This window comes from Bombyx mori, chromosome 23 (genome assembly GCF_030269925.1).
Source record: "Bombyx mori chromosome 23, ASM3026992v2".
In the NCBI taxonomy this organism is placed as follows: domain Eukaryota; kingdom Metazoa; phylum Arthropoda; class Insecta; order Lepidoptera; family Bombycidae; genus Bombyx; species Bombyx mori.
The window spans coordinates 18,893,265-18,914,375 of record NC_085129.1 but is presented as its reverse complement, the minus strand read 5'-3'; the positions used below and the strand labels follow the sequence as shown (position 1 = coordinate 18,914,375).

General features: G+C 38.6%; 1 protein-coding gene and 1 long non-coding RNA gene across 2 annotated transcripts in view; one reads left to right on the top strand and one right to left on the bottom strand.

Moving 5' to 3' along the window:
- LOC101742362 (synaptotagmin-7) overlaps positions 1 to 21,111 on the top strand; it is a 419,529-nt gene that overhangs the window by 285,327 nt on the left and 113,091 nt on the right. The gene's annotated exons all lie outside the window — the stretch shown is intronic.
- On the bottom strand, positions 10,751 to 13,411 carry LOC134201041 (uncharacterized). The gene is made up of 2 exons (XR_009976190.1): positions 13,242 to 13,411; positions 10,751 to 12,088 (listed from the first exon to the last, which is right to left on the bottom strand). It is a non-coding gene; the product is annotated as an uncharacterized LOC134201041 (long non-coding RNA).

The following is a 21,111-nucleotide window of genomic DNA, read 5'->3' as shown; positions in this document are numbered from 1 at the left end:
GGCTGTCCGCTGCAGTATGCTGGCCGTTGTACCGCACAGGTTAAGGTAACCTTGTTCAAGGCGTTTTGCCAGTCCTTATATACCTGTACCCTGTGGGTTCGATATGCGCGGCGGGCATACAATGCTCTCCGAGTGCAATATAATAATGCTTTCAGGATGTTGTTGGGGCTCCCGCGGTACTGTAGCGCATCAGGTATCAATCATCCGCAAACGAACGGCCTCACTGATGCGTGGGGTTCGTGCGAGTACTAATAATATCCTGATGGTTATAGGTAATAAACCCGAATGTGCTGTTTTGAGACACTGGGTTCATATACATACCCATATAGCAGGTGCCACAAAGCAGCGCAGATTTATGAATTAAATGTTTAAATGTTTAAATGTTTTAATTGCTAATTTTTTTTTTTTTAATTTTAATTTTAATTTTACTAACATAGTTCTAAGTATTATTCAACTTACAACATATGGACTTAAGATGGTCTGAATTAAATGAATTTTATTTAATTTTTATTTATTTTTTATTTTTATTATATTAATTTACGGAGCTCATGGACATCAACAAAGTAAATGCTGAGCCCCACTTTGAGACGTCAATTATAAGTCTCAGCTCTATGGTACAACGGCTGCTCCCTTCAAATCGAAACGCATTAATGGCGGTAGAAAATGGCTGAGTGGTGGTACCTATCTTGCGGGCTTAGAAGACGACTTCCGTAATCGGGAAAATTGCATAAGCTAATTTAGTTTCACAAGCTTCGCCATATTATTCTGCTTAACTCACTCACATAGTCACTTCGAGAAATCGCTGTATGAGATATCTGAGATACGTGTAGTATGTCGTGAGGTATATAATATATCCACTGGTGGTAGGACCTCCTGTGAGTCCGCGCGGGTAGGTACTATCACCCTGCCTATTTCTGCGTGAAGTAGCATTCCGTTTCGGTTTGAAGGGTGGGGCAGCCGTTGCAACTATACTTGAGACCTTATATCTCAAGGTGGGTGGCGCATTTACGTTGTAGATGTTTATTGGCTCCAGTAAGCACTTAACACCAGGTGGGCTGTGAGTTCGTCCGCCCATCAAAGCAATAAAAAAAAATTAACATAATTGCACGAGTGACAATCCTAAATACATTAACACTGTTAATAGCCGCTTAAAACTAAACAGCCTTTTAAATGCGAGGGTAAACCGATAAACCTACTCCTTCAATTTAGTTTTAAATCACAATAAACCACATTATCAAGAAAATGCCAACCCTAACCGGAAATAGCTTTTCACGAGATGGCGTCCCAAGATGGCGTCCGTTTCCTTTTGAGTCGTTAAAGCAAAATCTGTTATTTATTGTACTGTGTTCTTAAAGTTTATTTTCTCTAAACACAAAAGCTTATTGATAATTCAACAAAGAAACGAAATCTTACAGGATAAGTCCTTAATGACACAGGCATTTTGATAGTAACGTATTTAAAATAAAGATTTAGTTTTCACATAGGAAGTATACGGGAGAGAGATCTTCCACCGAGCAGGTGCTCGGTAGACCGACGGTCTGATTGTTGTTCGGAGATTGTATATATATTGTATATAAGCAAGCTCATTTTCAAAATTTCACAAGTTAGATTCAGGCATCTGTCAAATGTCTTCTGTTCTGTGATGGCTACCTCCACATTCACTCACAATTTTTTTTACGCTTTGTGACACGTCTCAATGCTATAGTGCAACTGCCACCTTCTACAACAGAGAGGCATTACTGCTTTGCGGTAGAAATGGGCAAAGAGGCCCTACCACCAGTAGGGAAACCCCTGTATAATTCACATATAATACATGTTGATAATATAATGAAAATAAACATAAACAAAAAAGTTTTTTTATTTTTAGGTTTGAAAATCTAAATTTTAGTGTACAAAAAAAAATTGTAATGAGAAATGAAGATTGTAACACAAATCAGATGAAAAGAAACACAAGAATAGAGATGATACAGAAAAGTCCATATCTGTGGCACGAGCAATGGGTATAAGACTGGATATATAACTTAAGGATGTTCGCTGGCTGGTCCTGTTCCAGTGGGGTGTTCTGTGTCACCACCGGCATAACCTGGGCCGACCTGGCAGTCTACCGTGCCGAGGCGATAGACGTAGAATCTTCGATTATTGCCTCAACGACTCTATCAGCCGAGCATATTTGGGGAAATCTGCGCGTTTTATTCCACCTACATTGCCCAGGTTCTGTCTCCAGCTGGGATCCGGTGTCGGGCGAGAGTGCAGAGGAGTCGCTTAGTAGTTGTACCTCTATTATCTTCCAGCATAGCACTTACTACCGTCAGTCACCGAAAGCATATCACACGTGCCACCTAAGAGCGGGAACTTAGAAAGAGGTTCGGGTCCCAGCCCAAAAAAAGTTAAAGTTACCTGTCTTAAAACTCATGCCAAATGCAGCTTGACCAGTTACAGTAATGAGATGTATTTTTCGAATATATTACAGTACCTACTAATTTATGAATTGAATTTGTCGGTTTAAATGTATCATTAAGCTTGCCATTACTCTTTCTAAGTGACATCGAATGACCTTATACGGCTTTTCTGAAGATCATTACGTAACATGCTTAAAGCGTTGGTGGATTTATTGGTATTGACTAATACGGACTATATTGACATTTTAATTCTCCGACTCCATTCTATAAACTGGAGAATTAATATTACCTTCATTTATGTACTCTTGTATTCTAGAAAACTATCGATAAAACCCTTGAAGCAACAAGAAAATTCATTTAATTGGATTATATTACGTTGATTCACAATAAGTAAAAATGATTGCTCTTTTAGGCAGACGAGGTTACGGCCCATCTGATGGTGAATGGTTACCGTCGCCCATGGACGTCAGCAATGCTGAGCCATTAAACACTCTCCAGAATCCTCGTTTGAAGAAGGACACATCATAGCGCTCGGGAAACACCGTAATAAAATAAAATAATCATTAATTACCATGTACGTAACATATTGTGTTTAAATTTTATATTCATACAACCTCTCGCATGCTCACGACCGATAAGCATTCTGACAAAATAAGATTGTAACAAAGTCCACAAAAAAAATATTCTTAAAAATTGGTGTTTTAAGTTCTTATTGAGAGCAAGCAATCCACCAGGACCACTATACTGTAATACCGAAATAATTCGAAACACCAATTTTATAAAATCAACTAGCTGACCCGGCAGACTTTGTAGTACCTCAATCGATAAATAAAGAACTAAACTTTTGTATAAAATAAACTTAAAACAAACAAAAGGATTCCGTCCGACGGGGGACACATCAAAGGAAAAACAAAATTGTTATTTTTATTTAATTCCGAGAATTTTCATATTTATTTTTCTTCTTATTATCTTATTTACCTTTTAAGCCTTCTCTGGACTTCCACAAATAATTCAAGATTAAAATTAGCCAAATCGATCCAGCCGTTTTCAAGTTTTAGCGAGACTAACGAACAGCAATTTATTTTTATATACCTATATATATATAAATAGATAGATAGATAGATAGATAGATATAGATAAGCAATATTGATTCGCCCACACACGCTGTACCTAATTGTGAGCATGCCTGAATAATATCAAAGACGAACCTCCCAAATTAGAATACCTTGTGATTCAATTTCGCAAATTCCCTATTTTGACGCGAATTTAACACGCCCCCAATCGATTTGGATCACCAAATCATTGAAATACAATTTCCGAGGACATCGTGCGGATTAGAATAAATTAGGAGGCCATTTTTGTATTTATACCCATCGTGCAAACTCCGAGGAAGTTTCCGTACATCGTCTGCGAAGTTAGAGGAATTGGCGGAGGCCATAAAGCCGAACCCGTGATTGACTATAAGAAGATTCATTTTGATATAGTTGGTGGTGTTGTGACGTAACGTGAGACCGGTGGCGAGGCTTTTAAAACCCCACCCATTTCTGCCGCCATTTGAATATAGATGGGAGGATTATTTTTTTATTACTTAGATGGGTGGGCGAGCTCACATCCCACCTGGTGTTAAGTGGTTACTGGAGCCCATAGACATCTACAATGTAAATGCACCACCCACCGTGAGATATAAGTTCTAAGGTCTCAAGTATAGTTACAACGGCTGCCCCATCCTTCAATCCGAAACGCATTACTGCTACACGGCAGAAATAGGCAGGGCGGTGGTACCTACCCGCGCGGACTCACAAGAGATCCTACCACCAGTAATTACGCAAATTATAATTTTGCGGGTTTCATTTTTATTACACGATGTTATTCCTTCACCGTGGAAGTCAATCGTGAACATTTGTTGAGTACGTATTTCATTAGAAAAATTGGTACCCGCCTGAGATTCGAACACCGGTGCATCGTTCAACACGAATGCACCGGACGTCTTATCCTTTAGGCCACGACGACTTCAAACTATATTTACCGCGATGTTTATATCGTCACCTACGGAATAGTAATAGTTTGTAATATCAGTTACTTTAAAATCTTTATTCGTATAAGACTACCCACATTCGGGAAAAGAACAGAGAATCACTACATAGTATAAAACAAAGTCGCTTTCTCTATCCCTATATCTGTCTGTCCCTATGTATGCTTAAATCTTTAAAAGTACGCAACGGATTTTGATGCGGTTTTTTTTAATAGATAAAGTGATTGAAGAGGAAGGTTTATATGTACAATAACATCCATTAAATAGTGGATAAGTCAATAATAAATTACAGTTTCCGAAGCGAAGCGAGGGCGGGTCGCTAGTACTAAAATAAATCGCTAGTAACATATATTATTTTCTGTTGGCTACTCAATAACCCGAATCTAATAAACATGGCGTCAGACAGGAATGCTCATGATGAAATTCAAATATCTTGAACAGCGCAAAACTTTCTCGTCGCGTTGAATAGGAGTCTCGCACTAGTCTGTCTGCCCGGCTTCGTCCGTAATGAAAGCCTTCGCACTGACCTACTTCCCTTTGTGAGCCGGAGCCCGATGGGATCCGCTCTCGACCGAGTTTACGTGTAATGCATCAATTATTCTTTCGAAAAAGTCAAGCGGCGCTGCGAACATTCTAAATTGAAATGACTTGTGCTTTATATGGAACGATAAACGAACGCCAACTAGATAATTGTTTTTTTTTTTTTACTTTAATCTGATATTGTTATGAATTTTGCGAAATTGGTACGGACTAAAATGATCTATACTAACGAGACCCCCACTACCCAGTATTTCTTTTTATTGCCTAGTTGAAAGGACGAGCTCACAGGCCATCTGGTGTTAAGTGGTTACTGGATCCCATAGACATCTACAACGTACGCCACCCACCTTGAGATATAAGTTCTAAGGTCTCAAGTATAGTTACAACGGCTGCCCCACCCTTCAAACCGAAACGCATTACTGCTTCACGGCAGAAATAGGCGGGGTGGTGGTACCTACCCGTGCGGACTCACAAAAGGTCCTACCACCAGTACAAATACCAGTAAAATACACCAGTAAGTATGCTGGGTATAATTTGTTAATTTGTGGTAAACTGATGTATGGTCTGTGATATAGACTCTGTGGCGTCAGTCTGTAGCTCTGGGTTTCAAAGCCACGTCTCAAGCGAGGACATAAGGTCTGTAATGCTTAGAGACTTTTTTAAAGTATTTTAGGACATGAGCCTTGAACTCATATACTCTTCGATGCTCCTCCTTTTCCTCTCTCGGTGTTCCCTGAGTAGAATCTGGATCTCCCATTTGGGTTACAATATAAAAATGCACCCAGCACATATTGCAAACCAAAGAAGTGATTGTCACTCCACAAACACGTTTGATATCAAAAAAGGTAGCTTAAAGCTACGAAAGCTTCAATATACGGTAACAAGGACACACTTCGAACATAAAGTTGAACAACTCGAGCCTGTAAACAAAGTCGTTATACAACCGATGTTACATTAGTGTTTATATCGTACAAACTTTACCGATAAAGTATGAGACGAAAGCTCGGGAGCGAACTTTTTCGTTCTAGCTGACATACGAGCCAGCTGTTCTTCTGATTAGATTACACAAATTAGTTCACAGTAGACGAACTCTTACACACCATCTGGTACACCATTAACCTTGGTCTTTAGCTCTTTTCTTGCTCATGAAGGATGTACAGAACATCTCACAACCGTCGATGCAGCATCATGTGATGTCTGCTAACGCGTCATCTTGCTCTTCGACTGCTTCTTTTGACTCCTGTCTCGAGATCTTAGCTTCTGTCAGAGGAACTTCGGTTCTTTCTGTATTTATACCAAACTAGCTAAGCTCTAGCTAAAATACGAAAACAAAAAAATACACCCATTATGAGCTGTTTTAAAATATCGCGGTTACCTAATCTAAACATTATTCTTACTTTTTCTTTAGAGGAAGGCTTTAGAGGAACAGGTAGACATAGAAAAAATGAATGGATTGCGTGAAAGACAATATGTGTAAGAGGGGAGTGAGCAAAGAAATGGTGTATGATAGAGGAGTATGGAAGGAGAAAACATGTTGCGCTGACCCCAGGTGACTGGGAGAAGGGCAGGAGAATGATGATAATGATTCTTACTTTTTGTTATTGCTTATTTAGGTGGATGAGCTCACGCCCCATCTGGCTGGTGCTCGTAGATATCAACCCGTCAATGCCACCACCAGTCTTCTGAAATCCAAGTTACACTTTTTACAGTACAACGGTTCCCCCACCTTTCAAGCCGAAACATATTACTGCTTCACGGCAGAAATAGGCAGGGTGATTGTACCTACTCGTGCGAACTCACAAGATGCCCTGCCATGAGTAAAAGACGCTCTACCAACGGTAGGGCCTTACTACCATTAGTAGACGCCTTACCACCCAACTTGTCAATGACTAATGTCGATTTTATCTTAAAACTAAACGCTAAATTGACTCATTTTGAATGCCTCCGAGAACTTCATGCATAAGTGAAGTTCGGAACATTAATTTCATGCACAAGTAACGACGGTGGTCCAAGTTACCGCCATCAAAACTTAAATGTAACTTAGCGAGTTAAAGTTACGTATGAGTTCGTGTTAAATTGTTAACTTACAGGATGAATGCGAAGTGAAATGTGGTGATGGATTCTGAATAACGTTTATATTTCTGTGCACAAAGAAACTCTGTAAAATAATTTGGAAATAATAACATTTTGGTTATTCTAAAGCTGGATGGCATGATGCAAGAATGCAACAGCTCCAAATAGTAGAGATGAACTCTGCTCCAATGGTGGGCGGTTGTGATTGTAAGAAAGATATAAGATATAACTATACTTGAGAACTTAGAACCTATATCTCAAGGTGGGTGGCGCGTTTACGTCTAGATTGTCTATGGGCTCCAGTAAGCACTTAACACCAGGTGGGCTGTGAGCTCTTCCACCCATCTAAGCAATAAAAAAAAGATATGACGAGATAATCTAAAACAATTACTTAAAGCACTCCTCGTGGAACATACGATATAATATATCGTATTTATAACCAATAAGATATTATCAGTAGTATCTAAACTAAATTTCATTTAACACGAACTTAGAATGGTTTTTTAAATAGAGATATATACAGCATCACACTCCAACCGATAATTCGGTTACGTAGTTTCCGGTCGGTAGCCGCGGCGGCCATGTTGGATCCGGTCCGAACCGTATCCGGCTCGGATTCGATCGTAGATTTTTTTTTAATATAACCAAATTATATTTTTCTTTTTAACGCAATATTAACTATGAGGTACGCAATTTCCTTCTGTTATCACGATCAAATATGATTAAAAGCTTCCAGTAGTTTACGGTGTCAATGGACAAGGACAATGTCCATTGACTATATCTTAAATTTTCATTGATAGAAAAAAAAATGGTTTAAAACATTTCCTAATTTTTAATCAAATATGTTTTTTTTATCGCTAGGTGTGCGTGCGGACCAGCTCACAGCCCACCTGGTGTTATGTGGTCATCGGAGTCTATGGACATCAACAACGTTAATACCGCCGCCCACATTGAGACATTAAATCTACGCCTCAGATCTATAGTACAACAGCTGCCCCACTCTTCAAACAGGGCCGCATTACAGCTTGGAGTCAGGAATAGGCAAGCTGTTGGTTCCTACCCGTAAGGACTCACAGGATGTTCTACCACCAGCAGTACTATACACAATCATAGTATGCTATGAAAACTCTATATTAACAGATTTGTTCGAACGTTCAAAGATAAGCTATGCAGTGAAGTCGTTTTGGCGGTATTAATACGCGTTCCCGGGGAATATTATGAAGCCAGCGATAAGATAAAAGGCGCTTGAGCGCTTAGAGATCGGGATGCCGGGTCTCGGGGTATACAGGGCGAGGATCAAGTGAAAATTTCGCTAAATTCTTTAACATAAGTACGACACACATTCAAAAGCCTATTTATACAAAATCAAATGAAAACACGATAATTTTTCCTCTTGCGGTAGTTTTGATGGTAATGGTATACTGAAAGGCGATTGCATGCAGCAGAGATGCGAATGTTGCGATGGATGTGTGGAGTAACGAGAATGGATAGAATACGGAATGAATATGTTAGAGGAAGTCTGAAAGTGGCACCTGTGACAGAGAAGCTGAGGAGTGCGCGCTTGGGATGGTATGGACATGTGATGAGACGAAATGAAAATGAGGTTGGTAAGAGAGTGTTAACTATGAATGTGGAAGGATATAGAGGAAGAGGTAGACCTAAGAAGAAATGGTAAGAGGGGAGTGAGCGAAGAAATGGTATATGATAGAAGAGTATGGAAGGAGAAAACATGTTGCGCCGACCCCAGGTGACTGGGAGAAGGGCAGGATAATGATGATGATGATGGTATACTGGGATATGATGGTATATGGATATGATGGTAGTTTCTATTCGGTAGTTCTTCGCAATACAGGGTGTTTAAATGCCTTTATTTATTTATTTTTTATTGCTTGGATGCAAACTAGTAGGCAGCGGCTTGGCTCTGCCCCTGGCATGCTGATTCCATGGGCGACGGCAAACACTCACCATCAGGTGGGCCGTATGCTCTCGTCTGCCTAGAAAGGCAAAAAAGAGAAACAAAAATACATTTTATATAATAAATTTTATTTTATATAATATCATTTTTTGTTTATTATTAGTTTTTGAGTTTTAATAACGCAATGCTGTTCTTTCGTCGCGGAAGTCGCTCGTGAGCTTGTGTTGGGTGCGTGTGAGCTTAGAAAATCCGAAAGGTGACTGACTCGGTGGTCCAGTAGTCAGCGGCTCTGACTGTTGTGCCGAGGGTCGTGGATTCGATTCTCACTTCGGGCATACATTGCGTGACGAACAGATTTGTTTGCTCTTTCTATGAGCGTTTATTTTCTATATATGTATATATTTAGACGTATATAATATATACGGGGCAGCCGTTGTAACTATACTGAGATCTTAGAGCTTATATCTCAAGGTGGGTGGCGCATTTACGTTATAGATGTCTGTGGGCTCCAGTAACCGCTTAACACCAAATGGACTGTGAGTTCGTCCACTCATCTAAGCAATAAAAAAAAGTTTGATTAACCTGTCGAAGTATGTAGTTATAATTATGATAATACTATAATTTTTTCAGTTAAGAGATTCAAATGGGAACTTTGTATATTTGTGATTAAAGGAGAGTCCGCGGGAAAACCTAGTGTGAAATTTTTAGCAAGCGAATTGGCATAAACTAATTTTATGTTTTCTTTTTTTCAGGTAAGTTTCAACGAAACAGTAAGCTATAATAAATGCTTTACACATCTGTGACAGCCCTGCCGCTGAGAAGCCCTAGGGTTGTTACGATTTTTTATTTTTATTTTAAGCCGTTTATAGCATTGACATTTTTTCATTTTAAATTGTACCTAAATGGGTAGGTTATGAGTTAATTTATATGTCTCTGCACGAATGAATAACTTGCAAAAATAATTTCTAATTTCGCAAATAATTTTTGATTTCATTGAAATTTTATTAGAAATAAAAATGTTTGGCTTTTTTAATAGTCGTAGCATATATTTTTGACTGCTGTACCCGAGAACCGAAAATCTGATTCTCCAATTGGGGTGAATTACCAACGCCCAACACAAGACTTGATCAGAATGGCTTGTACATTTTACGTATTTTGTTATCACTATGCAATATTTAGGGTAATCTGATATTCCAAAACAAATTAATATACACTAAAAACAATAATCATCGAAATCGGTTGGTGTGATATTCAGTTATTGAGTTATTCATTTATTTGTCGCGTACTTAATGCAAATTTAAGACTTATATGATTTTCTCATGGATACCATTATCAAAACTGGACTAAGTTGAAATGGGGCCACACGGAAAGCGTCAGCTTTCTAATAAAAAAAGAATCATCAAAATCGATTCACCCAGTCAAAAGTTATGAGGTAACAAACGTAAAAAAAAACAGTCGAATTGAGAATCTCTTCTTTTTTTGAAGTCGGTTAAAAAATAAACAGTATTTCTTTATTCCGTGTCCCACATTATGTGAGATAGACGCAATAATTATATCCTCTTATCATGTTGCATAGGAATTTGGCATGAGTTGTCTATCAGATGTCAACTCTCCTCAGGTCATATCTTCATAATAATATATCCATTGCAACGGAATATATAGCCATAGAAAGAAACTTTTCTGTTTTTCCTTCTAATATTTCTTTAACTTCATCCGTTTTTTTCTTCTGCAATTTCCATTTCATTATCATAAACATTAACACTAATAATTTCGATTTAACAAATACCAAAAACATTCTTTATTCTTTATTGTACACACAACTAATACAATACAATAATAACGCAAAGTTAAAAAATGGCGAGCTTAACTCAACAATTGAGTTATCCACCAGCTAACCGTTCTTAAAGAGAGAGAGCTTTACATAAGTGGGTAGAAGAGTACAGTCTAATCAATTTACTAATTGATGCAATACACAATCCCTTTTTTTCTTTTTTTCAATTTCTCACTTTGTAGTCCTAAACACTCCATGCCATCAGCGGCAATCTATCTTATATAGTGTTTTTTTTTAAATTGTATTTTTATTGGAACGAAGTTCCTTACGGCAGGCTTGGAGGGGATAGGGATTTTGCTGCGCGACCGAACTGAAAAAAATGTGATAGTAAAACCGTAAGAAAAAATCCGTGGAAAAAAGTGCGTGGAATAAAACCGTTAAATGAGACGTGCGCAGGCGCGACAGTCGCATACACAAGCGAGTAGTGTATAATACCTTTCTCTTTCTCCTTCTTTTTATTATTATTCATATAAATAGCTGTTTCTTGGTATATTAATATTATATATTTTTTATAAATCATTGTAAATAAAATAAAGTTGATAACTTTGTAAAGTATTTTTTTTATCAATAAAAAAATCATAATAACGAATAGAACTTAAAATTAATAATATTTATATAATAAGGAACTTCGTTCCTATCCGGTGTCCTACGACACCACACATCTTTTTTTAATATCTTATGTTATTAATAAGATTTTAAATAAATAATAATAATAATAAAAAAACACTAATACATAATATATCAGACTATATACATACAAAATTACACACACATAAAACAAATACATATAAGTAATACTAAATCGATAGATTGACCACATTCATTTCTCTGTATTTTTTTTTATAGCAATACCAAAAATAAATAGCACATTGTAAATGTTTGCTATAAGAATGCTGGGAGAGTTCAACAAAGGACATATCGAGAGATCGTCTTCCGTCAAGTGGACACTCAAATACAAGAGGCGCAGAGTACTTTGTTTGCAGACTTAGCATCGTGTGAGGACTTTTAAGTGTATTTCGCTACTTATATGTCTCCGTACATGGATATTAGCCGATCGTCGTGATGTTTTAATAAGGTTTATAGCTGTCGTAAGCGATCGTGCGTGTTTTGTTGGAACAGTTATTTGTTGACGCTTGAGTTATAGGTCACCGGTGCAATGTGTGGCGCAATGAAGATAGGCCTGAATGGAAAAAGAGTAATAGTTCGCTAAGAATCTTCTTTGAAGTTAGTTCTTTGATAAAACGTCCGGTGCATTCGTATCTAGCGATGCACCGGTGATCGAATCCCGCCGGGGGTACCTGCAGATACAATAAAAACTCTAATGGCAAAGGATAATAATCATAATGATAATACCATGTCTTTATTAACATGGTCTGTTTTGGTTGTCATCGGAGAGAATTCTCGCTGGATCTTTTCAGTGGGTCGCATTTCCGATCCGGTGATAGATTCTGTGAAGCACTGGGCCAGTGTTAGCAACACACCCGGTTTGAGCCCCGCGAGCTCACCTACACGCTAAGGAGAAGCTGATATAGCCTCTCAAGGCTAGGGCATAGGTAGGGTAAAAAAAGGAAAGAAAAGAAAATCTATTGACCGCTCACTTTAACAGCCCAATACTTTCTAATTTAAGGATCCCCAAACGAGGAACTAGCTACACATTTAGATCCGCCATGAACATAATCCGAGGTTTTTTTTCACGGAATTCAATCCATTCACGCGACTGCACCCGTAATATCTCGATTTTTGTCCATCACGCATTTTTACTGGCCGACATTTTACTGGTTTGATTGACGTTTTACGTTCTAGAACGTTCGTTTAAATGCTTCAGCTGAGCCCGCGAATCAGTTCGCCATAATTCTGATGCTCCGCATTTAATGCCCTAAATGGAGTCGGATTCGAAGTTTCAATTTAATTTTATAACCCGCCCACCTCTTAAGCCGAAACGCGAACATTACAATGGCACTCCTATTATTATTATTATTTTTCCAACCTATTCTAGTAACCTAGAGGGGTTGTTCTAGATTCACCGAACTAATAGGTGAGCTGGGGGTTCTCAAACCTGACGATGTTGCTAACACGAACCCTAGCAAGAGCCGCGCTTCGTAGAATCTACCACCAGCTCCGAAACGCGACCAACTGAGAAGATCCGGCGATAAGCTCAGTGGGCTGTGTCTGTGGGTTAATTTACTAACCGAGCCCTTCGTTGCAAGCGACGGGTTCGACGAGAACGATGACCGGACACTTCTTTTATTTTCGCGGAACGTAGAAATAATTAAAAATACTTTTACGACCGTAGTCATGCGACCACGAAAACTGAAAAGTATTGGAAACATCGGAAATAATGCCATGATCATCATCATCTCAGCCTGTCCACTGCTGGACACAGGCCTCTCCAATCGGTCTCCAGACCAGCCAGTCCGTTGCCACCTGTATCCAACGTGACCCCACTCTCACCAGGTCGTCGCTACATCTGATAAATGGTCGTCCCACACTGCGCTTGCTAGCACGTGGTCTTGATAGCCTTTCTCAACTCGCAGTTATTTATTTATCTATTTATTTATTTGCACCAACAAAGTGATCACCATAGACAAATTAAACAATAAGTACATGACAGGTGTCACCTCAATTAAAGTTGCAATTCAGTGGTTGCAATCACGGAATAGATAAATAAGAATCGACTGTTGACAACATCTTGAAATCAGAAAGGTAAAAATAGACTTTTTGGCGGGAACGCGAGGTGTGAAGTTGTGTGATTTGTTTTATTTTGTCTATTTAGTGTTTCTTCGGGTTTAAATGTGTAATAACGGCGGTTTATTCACGGCTTAATGTCAGTAAAAGTGCACAAATATGGGAAAATGAAACAAAGCCGCTGGGCGTAACTTCTCGGGATCCTCCAAAAAGTCAACTGAAAAATCTCAGTAACTGACCGCCATTTTACTGAGATTATATTATTTCGTCCCATCTCATCTCATTTCATTTAATTTCATCCCAGTTGATTAATGTCTCAAATTAATCATCTTCATTTCATTTCATTTCACTCCATATTATCATTTTTCATAAAAATAAGAATATAAATTGAAATAAGATATAACTTAAATGTCTTAGTTACCAGGTCATAAAATCCCTTATAAAAAAAGGTATAAATACAATGATGGCTGCATTGACGTTTTGATACCTATGAGCTCCAATAATCACATAAAACCAGACGACCCGTGAGCATTTTTGCTCTACAACTCAATAAAAACTCTAAGTATGTCACGGAACTACATTAATTTTCACTGCATCTGTGCGGGTGGACTGTTTCTCGAAACACAGCGGAGTTTGTATGCGAAACGCGGTCTAGTTCCGAAACTTCTACTAGGAGACTTTAACTCGATTTATAGCTAGCGATTCAGAATCGAATCGCGTTGATAATTTAGTTGCAACTTTACAATTAGTCGGAGGTGACTGGGGTATGATTCATTTGTGGCCGAATCGATTTAATCTCAACATGCACCCGAGAACTTAAATGTATTCAATGATTTTAATTGGGTAGTAGGACGTCTTGTGAGTTCGCACGGGTATGTATCAGCACCTCGTCAATTTCTGCCGTGAAGCAGTAATGCGTTTCAGTTTGAAATGCGGGGCAGCCGTTGTAACGATACTGAGACCTTAGAACTTATATCTCAAAATCGGGATACTTGGGGTCGACATTTCGAGCGATGTCCAGTTTCGGAGTCATTTGGAAGGCAAAGCCAAGTTGGCGTCCAAAATGCTGGGGGTCCTCAATAGAGCGAAGCGGTACTTCACGCCTGGACAAAGGCTTTTACTTTATAAAGCACAAGTCCGGCCTCGCGTGGAGTACTGCTCCCATCTCTGGGCTGGGGCTCCTAAATACCAGCTTCTTCCAATTGACTCCATACAGAAGAGGGTCGTTCGGATTGTCCATAATCCCCTCCTCACGGATCGTTTGGAACCTCTGGGTCTGCGGAGGGACTTCGGTTCCCTCTGTTTTTTTTACCGTATGTTCCATGGGGAGTGCTCTGAGGAGTTGTTCGAGATGATACCGGCATCTCGTTTTTACCATCGCACCGCCCGCCACCAAAGTAGAGTTCATCCATACTACCTGGAGCCACTGCGGTCATCCACAGTACGTTTCCAGAGGTATTTTTTGCCACGTACCATCCGGCTATGGAATGAGCTCCCCTCCACGGTGTTTCCCGAGCGCTATGACATGTGCTTCTTCAAACGAGGCTTGTTGAGAGTATTAAGCGGTAGGCTGCGGCTTGGCTCTGCCCAATTCCATGGGCGACGGTAACCACTCACCATCAGGTGGGCCGTATGCTTGTCTGCCTAGGAGGGCAATAAAAAAAAACCTATTTACGTTGTAGATGTCTATGGGCTGCAGTAACCACTTAACACCAGGTGGCCTGCGAGCTCGTCTACCCATATAAGCAATAAAAATAAAATAAAAAAACGTGAAGCAAAAACTTTGTACCCTTTTTTATGAAAATTGCGCGGACGGAGGACAACGAGTATGAAAATTCCCACACTTATAGAGAATATAGAGAAGGAGTGCAGAAAGCTATTTTTTTTTTAAATTAGGCATAAAAAGTACTTTATATTAATTAAAAAAAAAACATTATACATTCTACCATATATTTGACACAACACACATAATAATATAATAACATACATCAAACATAATATTTATTATATAGCTTGCTTATTGTCAAACTTTTGTTATTGTTTAAAATCTGTGGTCAAATTGAGAATAAATTAATAACGCTCGTCTTTAATATTATTTGTATATAGTGTATGTAGTCTTGGGGGAATCTGTGATTATAGAAGTATAAGACAATAGAACCATAAAAACTTATAATTTCAATTAGTTATAGTCGAATTTCGACTACTAGGGAACGACTAATACACATAAACACGAAGTTTACAGAACAAATAATACATATATAGTTTAAATACATAACAAATCGTTTGTATAAAATCATATAATATAAGAATTTATCTCGTCTTCTCATCTTTACATTGCGCTAAATCATCGTACAATTAACGACAGGTCACTAGAGACTTGACTTAATGAGTTCGTTACCAAATCAAGTGAGATCCGCACGATAAATGTTGCGAGTAATTTCATTTGAATCCCTTGAAATAACATATTACGTACACTTATCATTAGAGCTACCTTTTAAAATTACATATCGACGTTTGAAAGGCAAACGTGACTAAGCGACAATAACTGCTTTGTACATAAATGATAGGCAATAATCTTAACCGATGCGCAAAAAAATATATATTTCTAGGTCTATTAAAATCATTTCAATCCTACAGCTAGATTCGTTAAAATAGAATTTTTTTCAGTTATTTCAATTTTAAATTAGTCTACTGTAAGGTTCACGCATTGTCGCTTAGTCACGTTTGCCTTTCAAGCGTCAATATATTATGTATACCGGGTGTTGGGAAACCGCTTCCGAAAACGAAGACAGACGATAATACTACCTTTGACGATAGGACGGAAAAGAAAAAATGATTTTATTGTAAAAAAGCGTGGGGTGCATGGTATCAGTAGTTATAAAATATGTTAAGTTAGTAGCATTTATGTAGTTTAAGCTATTATTTATTATAAGTTTCCTTGAGAAAGTCAACAAGCATAATTCGTTTAGCTCCACATCGCTTTATTGTTTTTCATCAATCACAAATTCTACCCTCAACTTTGAAGTTACACAGATGTGTAACTTCAAATGTGTAACTTCAAAACCCGGCAGATGCCGGGCGACCCGTGACGACAATTTTTTGAGGCGATAACTTCTTAAGGGACAGTAAGTCGCTTCGTAACGCGTTACGTTAGACGCCAGTCTATCTGGCTTCTCTTTCTCTCACGCATACGGCAGCGGTACTGAGAACGTGTGTAAATCCTAACTAAATATTTATATATCTTTTTCAATTTATGTTACAATCTTCCTTATATTATAATATTAATATACACAAATTTTAAGTAATAACTTTTTATTTTGTTATTGCTTGAATGGGTGGACGAACTCACAGCCCACCTGGTGCTCAGTGGTTACTGGAGCCCACACACATTTACAACATAAATGCGCCACCCACCTTGATATGTAAGTTCTAAGGTCTCAGCTTTTCTCAAGTTAAACAATTTCAGTATTCAGTAGTTCAACTTATATTAGTTTAAATTATCACTTCTGTTGAACGTCCCGTAAGGATCAAAAATTTTTTTTTTTGTAAATAAATGACCGTAGTCAGTGCTGGATTCGATATTCGCATCACCTTTACCATCGAAGAAGACGTTAACTGCGGAGTATTCTAAGCGACGCCGTACGCGGTTCGCGACTGTAAAACTACAAGGACATATCATATCACAGAGGACCCGTTTTGTTTCCCTAAGCCGGGTCGCAAGGGTATTTCGCGCCAAGATAAAACCCTCCCGAAGATACAGACGGATTTTCTTTCAATGAGGGTTACGTCACATTTCTCGAATGTGGTCCTTAATGTGCGAATACAGATTGCTTTGCAACGAACATGCGGTCGTGTAAGCGAACAGTTGTATGACCCCGAACGGTATGTTCGGAATTCTGTGCCTGCCAGTCAGTAATGAGAATGAGAGAAACACAATTGTGGATGTTAATAACAAAATCAAACCCGCAAAATTATTGCGTTATTATATATACGACTTCGTGCTTTTATTTAAAGAGAAGAAGCATCGAAGAGCATATGAGCTCAAGGCTCATGTCCTAAAATACTTTAAAGAAGTCTCTAAGCATGACAAGCCGTATGTCTTCGCTTGAGACATGGCTTTGAAATCCAGAGCTACAGACTGACGCCACAGAATCTATATCACAGACCATACATCAGTTTACCACGAATTATACCCCCAGCATACTTACTGGTGTGTTTTACTGGTAATTTTACTGGTGGTAGGACCTCTTGTGAGTCCGCGCGGGTAGGTATCACCACCCTGCCTATTTCTGCCGTGAAGCAGTAATTCGTTTCGGTTTAAAGGCTGGGGCAGCCGTTGTAACTATACTTGAAACCTTAGAACTTATATATCAAGGTGGGTGGCACATTTACGTTGTAGATGTCTATGGGCTCCAGTAACCACTTAACACCAGGTTGGCTGTGAGCTCGTCCACCCATCTAAGCAATAAAAAAAAAACACAAAATTATTGGTTTTCTGTAATGTCGGTTTACGGACGATAGTTTTACGTGATAACGTCAGTAGCAGAACTATCTGAACTGCTAGCTCTGACGTCACGCGAGAAGAGAGATAATTGTGTCACAAGCCAACGCTTGGGCCGATCGTGCCTCTCTATCGCTTGTTCCGAGCTCTCACTTGCACGCTTAACATAAGGCGGAACGTGACACTTTTTCGTGCGTGCAACCGGTGTTCATTGATTCAATCGATATAAGATAATATAATCACATCAAAAGCGCTTTGAAAACTTGTCAATTCTTGATACGGATTTTACCTAGTGAGGTTCTTGCCGGATCTTCTCCGTGGGTCGTGATTCCGATTCGGTAGATTCTGCAAAGTGCTGCTTTTGCTAGGACTAATGCTAGCAAATCTGTCACGTTGAGCCCGTGAGCTTACCTACCGGTCCGCGTGAAATTGTAATAGCCCTTTACGCTACCAACGATAAGGTAAAGAACAAAAGAAACAGTAATGCGTTTCGGTTTGAAGGGCGGGGAACCGCGCCCCTAGCGGCAAACGTAGGCAAACATTCCAACTCCATACAATTTTGAGTTAACTTTTACGCTATCGAGAACGTACCAAGCTTCATCTCTGCACTCCCCTAAGGTAGACTGTTAGAGAATGCCTATGGCATTAAGTCCGCCTTTATACTTTCTAGTATAAGAAGTTATAAGGTAGAGGGGGAAGAGGTCGACCGAAGAAGACATGGATGGAGTGTGTGAATGACGATATGAGAGAGAGAGGAGTGAGTGTTGAGATGACGGCTGATAGAAGAGAATGGAAGAGAAAAATTAGCTGTGCCGACCCCACATAGTGGGATAAGGTGGAGAAAAAGAAGAAGAGTATAAGAAGTTATAAATAAATAAATAAATAAACGTTAAAAAGTTTTTTTATTGCTTAGATAGGTGGACGAGCTTACAGTCCACCTGGTGTTAAGTGGTTACTCGGCCCATAGACATCTACAACGTAAATGCGCCACCCACCTTAAGATATAAGTTCTAGGGTCTCAGTATAATTACAACGGCTGCCCCACCCTTAACCGAAACGCATTACAGCTTCACGGCTGAAATAGGCGGGATGGTGGTACCTACCCGTGCGGACTCACAAGATCCTCTACCATGAGTAAAATACGCTATACGACCCGTAGAGCCTTATTACAATTAGTAGACGCCTTACCACCCAACTTGTTGATGACTAATATGGATTCTATCTTAAAACTAAACGCTAAATTGACTCGGCTCCGAAAGCTTTATGCATAAGTGAAGTCCGGGACATTACCACCAGTAAAAGCTCTCACTAAGCACACTTGTACTTTGTGTGTATGCGTGTAAAGCGTGTTTAAACAAAATCTATGATATTAACAGTATCTTGGGATGAAAGATCACGCAAACATTGTCCTGACAGTTACGAACACAACGAAAATGGATTAGCTAAATCCATGAACCCAATCTCTAGGAATGCTCCGACAAATGTCTGGTAACTAGCTTTTATCTAAACAAGATAAATACGAGTATATATCGAGAGGTGAAAGGTTATTTGTATTAAGCGACATTTTGCTTAATACGCGACATTTATCTTTCATTTATCTTTTATCTTTGTAATTAATTACAAAGATAAAAGATTTGAAAGAATACAAAGATAAATGATTTAAAAGATTACAATGTAACTATACTTGAGACCTTAGAACTTGTGTCTCAAGGTGGGTGGCGCATTTACGTTGTGGATATCTATGGGCTCCAGTAACCACTTAACACAAGGTGGGCTGTGAGCTCGTCCATCCATCTAAGCAATAAAAAAAAATAAAAAAAAAATTGTGGTTTTATTTGTGTGCTTAGTGCGAGTTTTTTAACGTTCTCGATAGCGTAAAAGTTAACTCAATTTTGTATGGAGTTGGAACAGCGCCCCTAGCGGCAAACGTAGGCAAACTTTCCAACTCCATACAAACTTATTTAATTTTTACGCTGGTATCATTATCAACAGTTCGATGTTGTCAATTGAACTTCAATTAAGTTGACTCCATTCAAATAGCTAAAGAAGTTTTTTTGTTACTAGTGGTCCCGCAGAAGTCGAAATTCGACTTTAATCAATTGAAATTTTATGTTTAAACATTATTATTGTACTTATGTAATATAATCACAGATTTCGCCAAAACTAAATAATAATAAAGATAAACAACATTCATCTATTCTCAATTTGACCACAGACTTTAAACACTAACAAAAGTTTGACAATTGACAATAAACAAATAGTATATTTATATATAATAATAATAATATGTGTTGTGTCAAATACATGGCAGTGTGTGTGATGTTTTCTTTATTGATTTAATGTATCTTTTATGCATTATTAAAAAAAAAAATGTGCATTGTCCGCGCAATTTTCATAAAAAGGGATACAAAGTTTTTGCTTCACGTATTAATATATAGATGATATTTTTTCCAATTTTTTTAACTTTAAATGGCTCTCCTGTAAAGTTGTAAAAATGTCGCTTAAGCCAAATAGCCTTTACCCCTCGATATATATTATATTAAAAAAATATGCGTCACAAGTCAATCCGACCACGTTTTACTGCAAAAAATGAGCTTTAAACATAAAGGCGAAATAGGCCGCGAGCTTCCATGAAACTTTCCAACGTTTCCACAATCGTGTCGGGCCCTGTGCTTAAATTGCGGTATTAAGAACTTTACGCGCTTTTGTGAAAACATTTCGGGCAAATTATCTGGAACTTAAAACAGGAGTTAAGTTCTTGTTATTTTTTTTTGTAACACTAAATTAGTTTTTTTTTATTTTTTTATTGCTCAGATGGGTGGACGAGCTCACAGCCCACCTGGTGTTAAGTGGTTACTGGAGCCCATAAACATCTACAACGTAAATGCGCCACCCACCTTGAGATACAAGTTCTAAAGTCTCAGTATAGTTACAACGGCTGCACCACCCTTCAAACCGAAACGCATTACTGCTTCACGGCAGAAATGGGCAGGGCGGTGGTACCTATCCGCGCGGACTCACAAATGGTCCTACCACCAGTAATTACGCAATTTATAATTTTGCGGGTTTGATTTTTATTACACGATGTTATTCCTTCACCGTGGAAGTCAATCGTGAACATTTCTTGAGTACGTA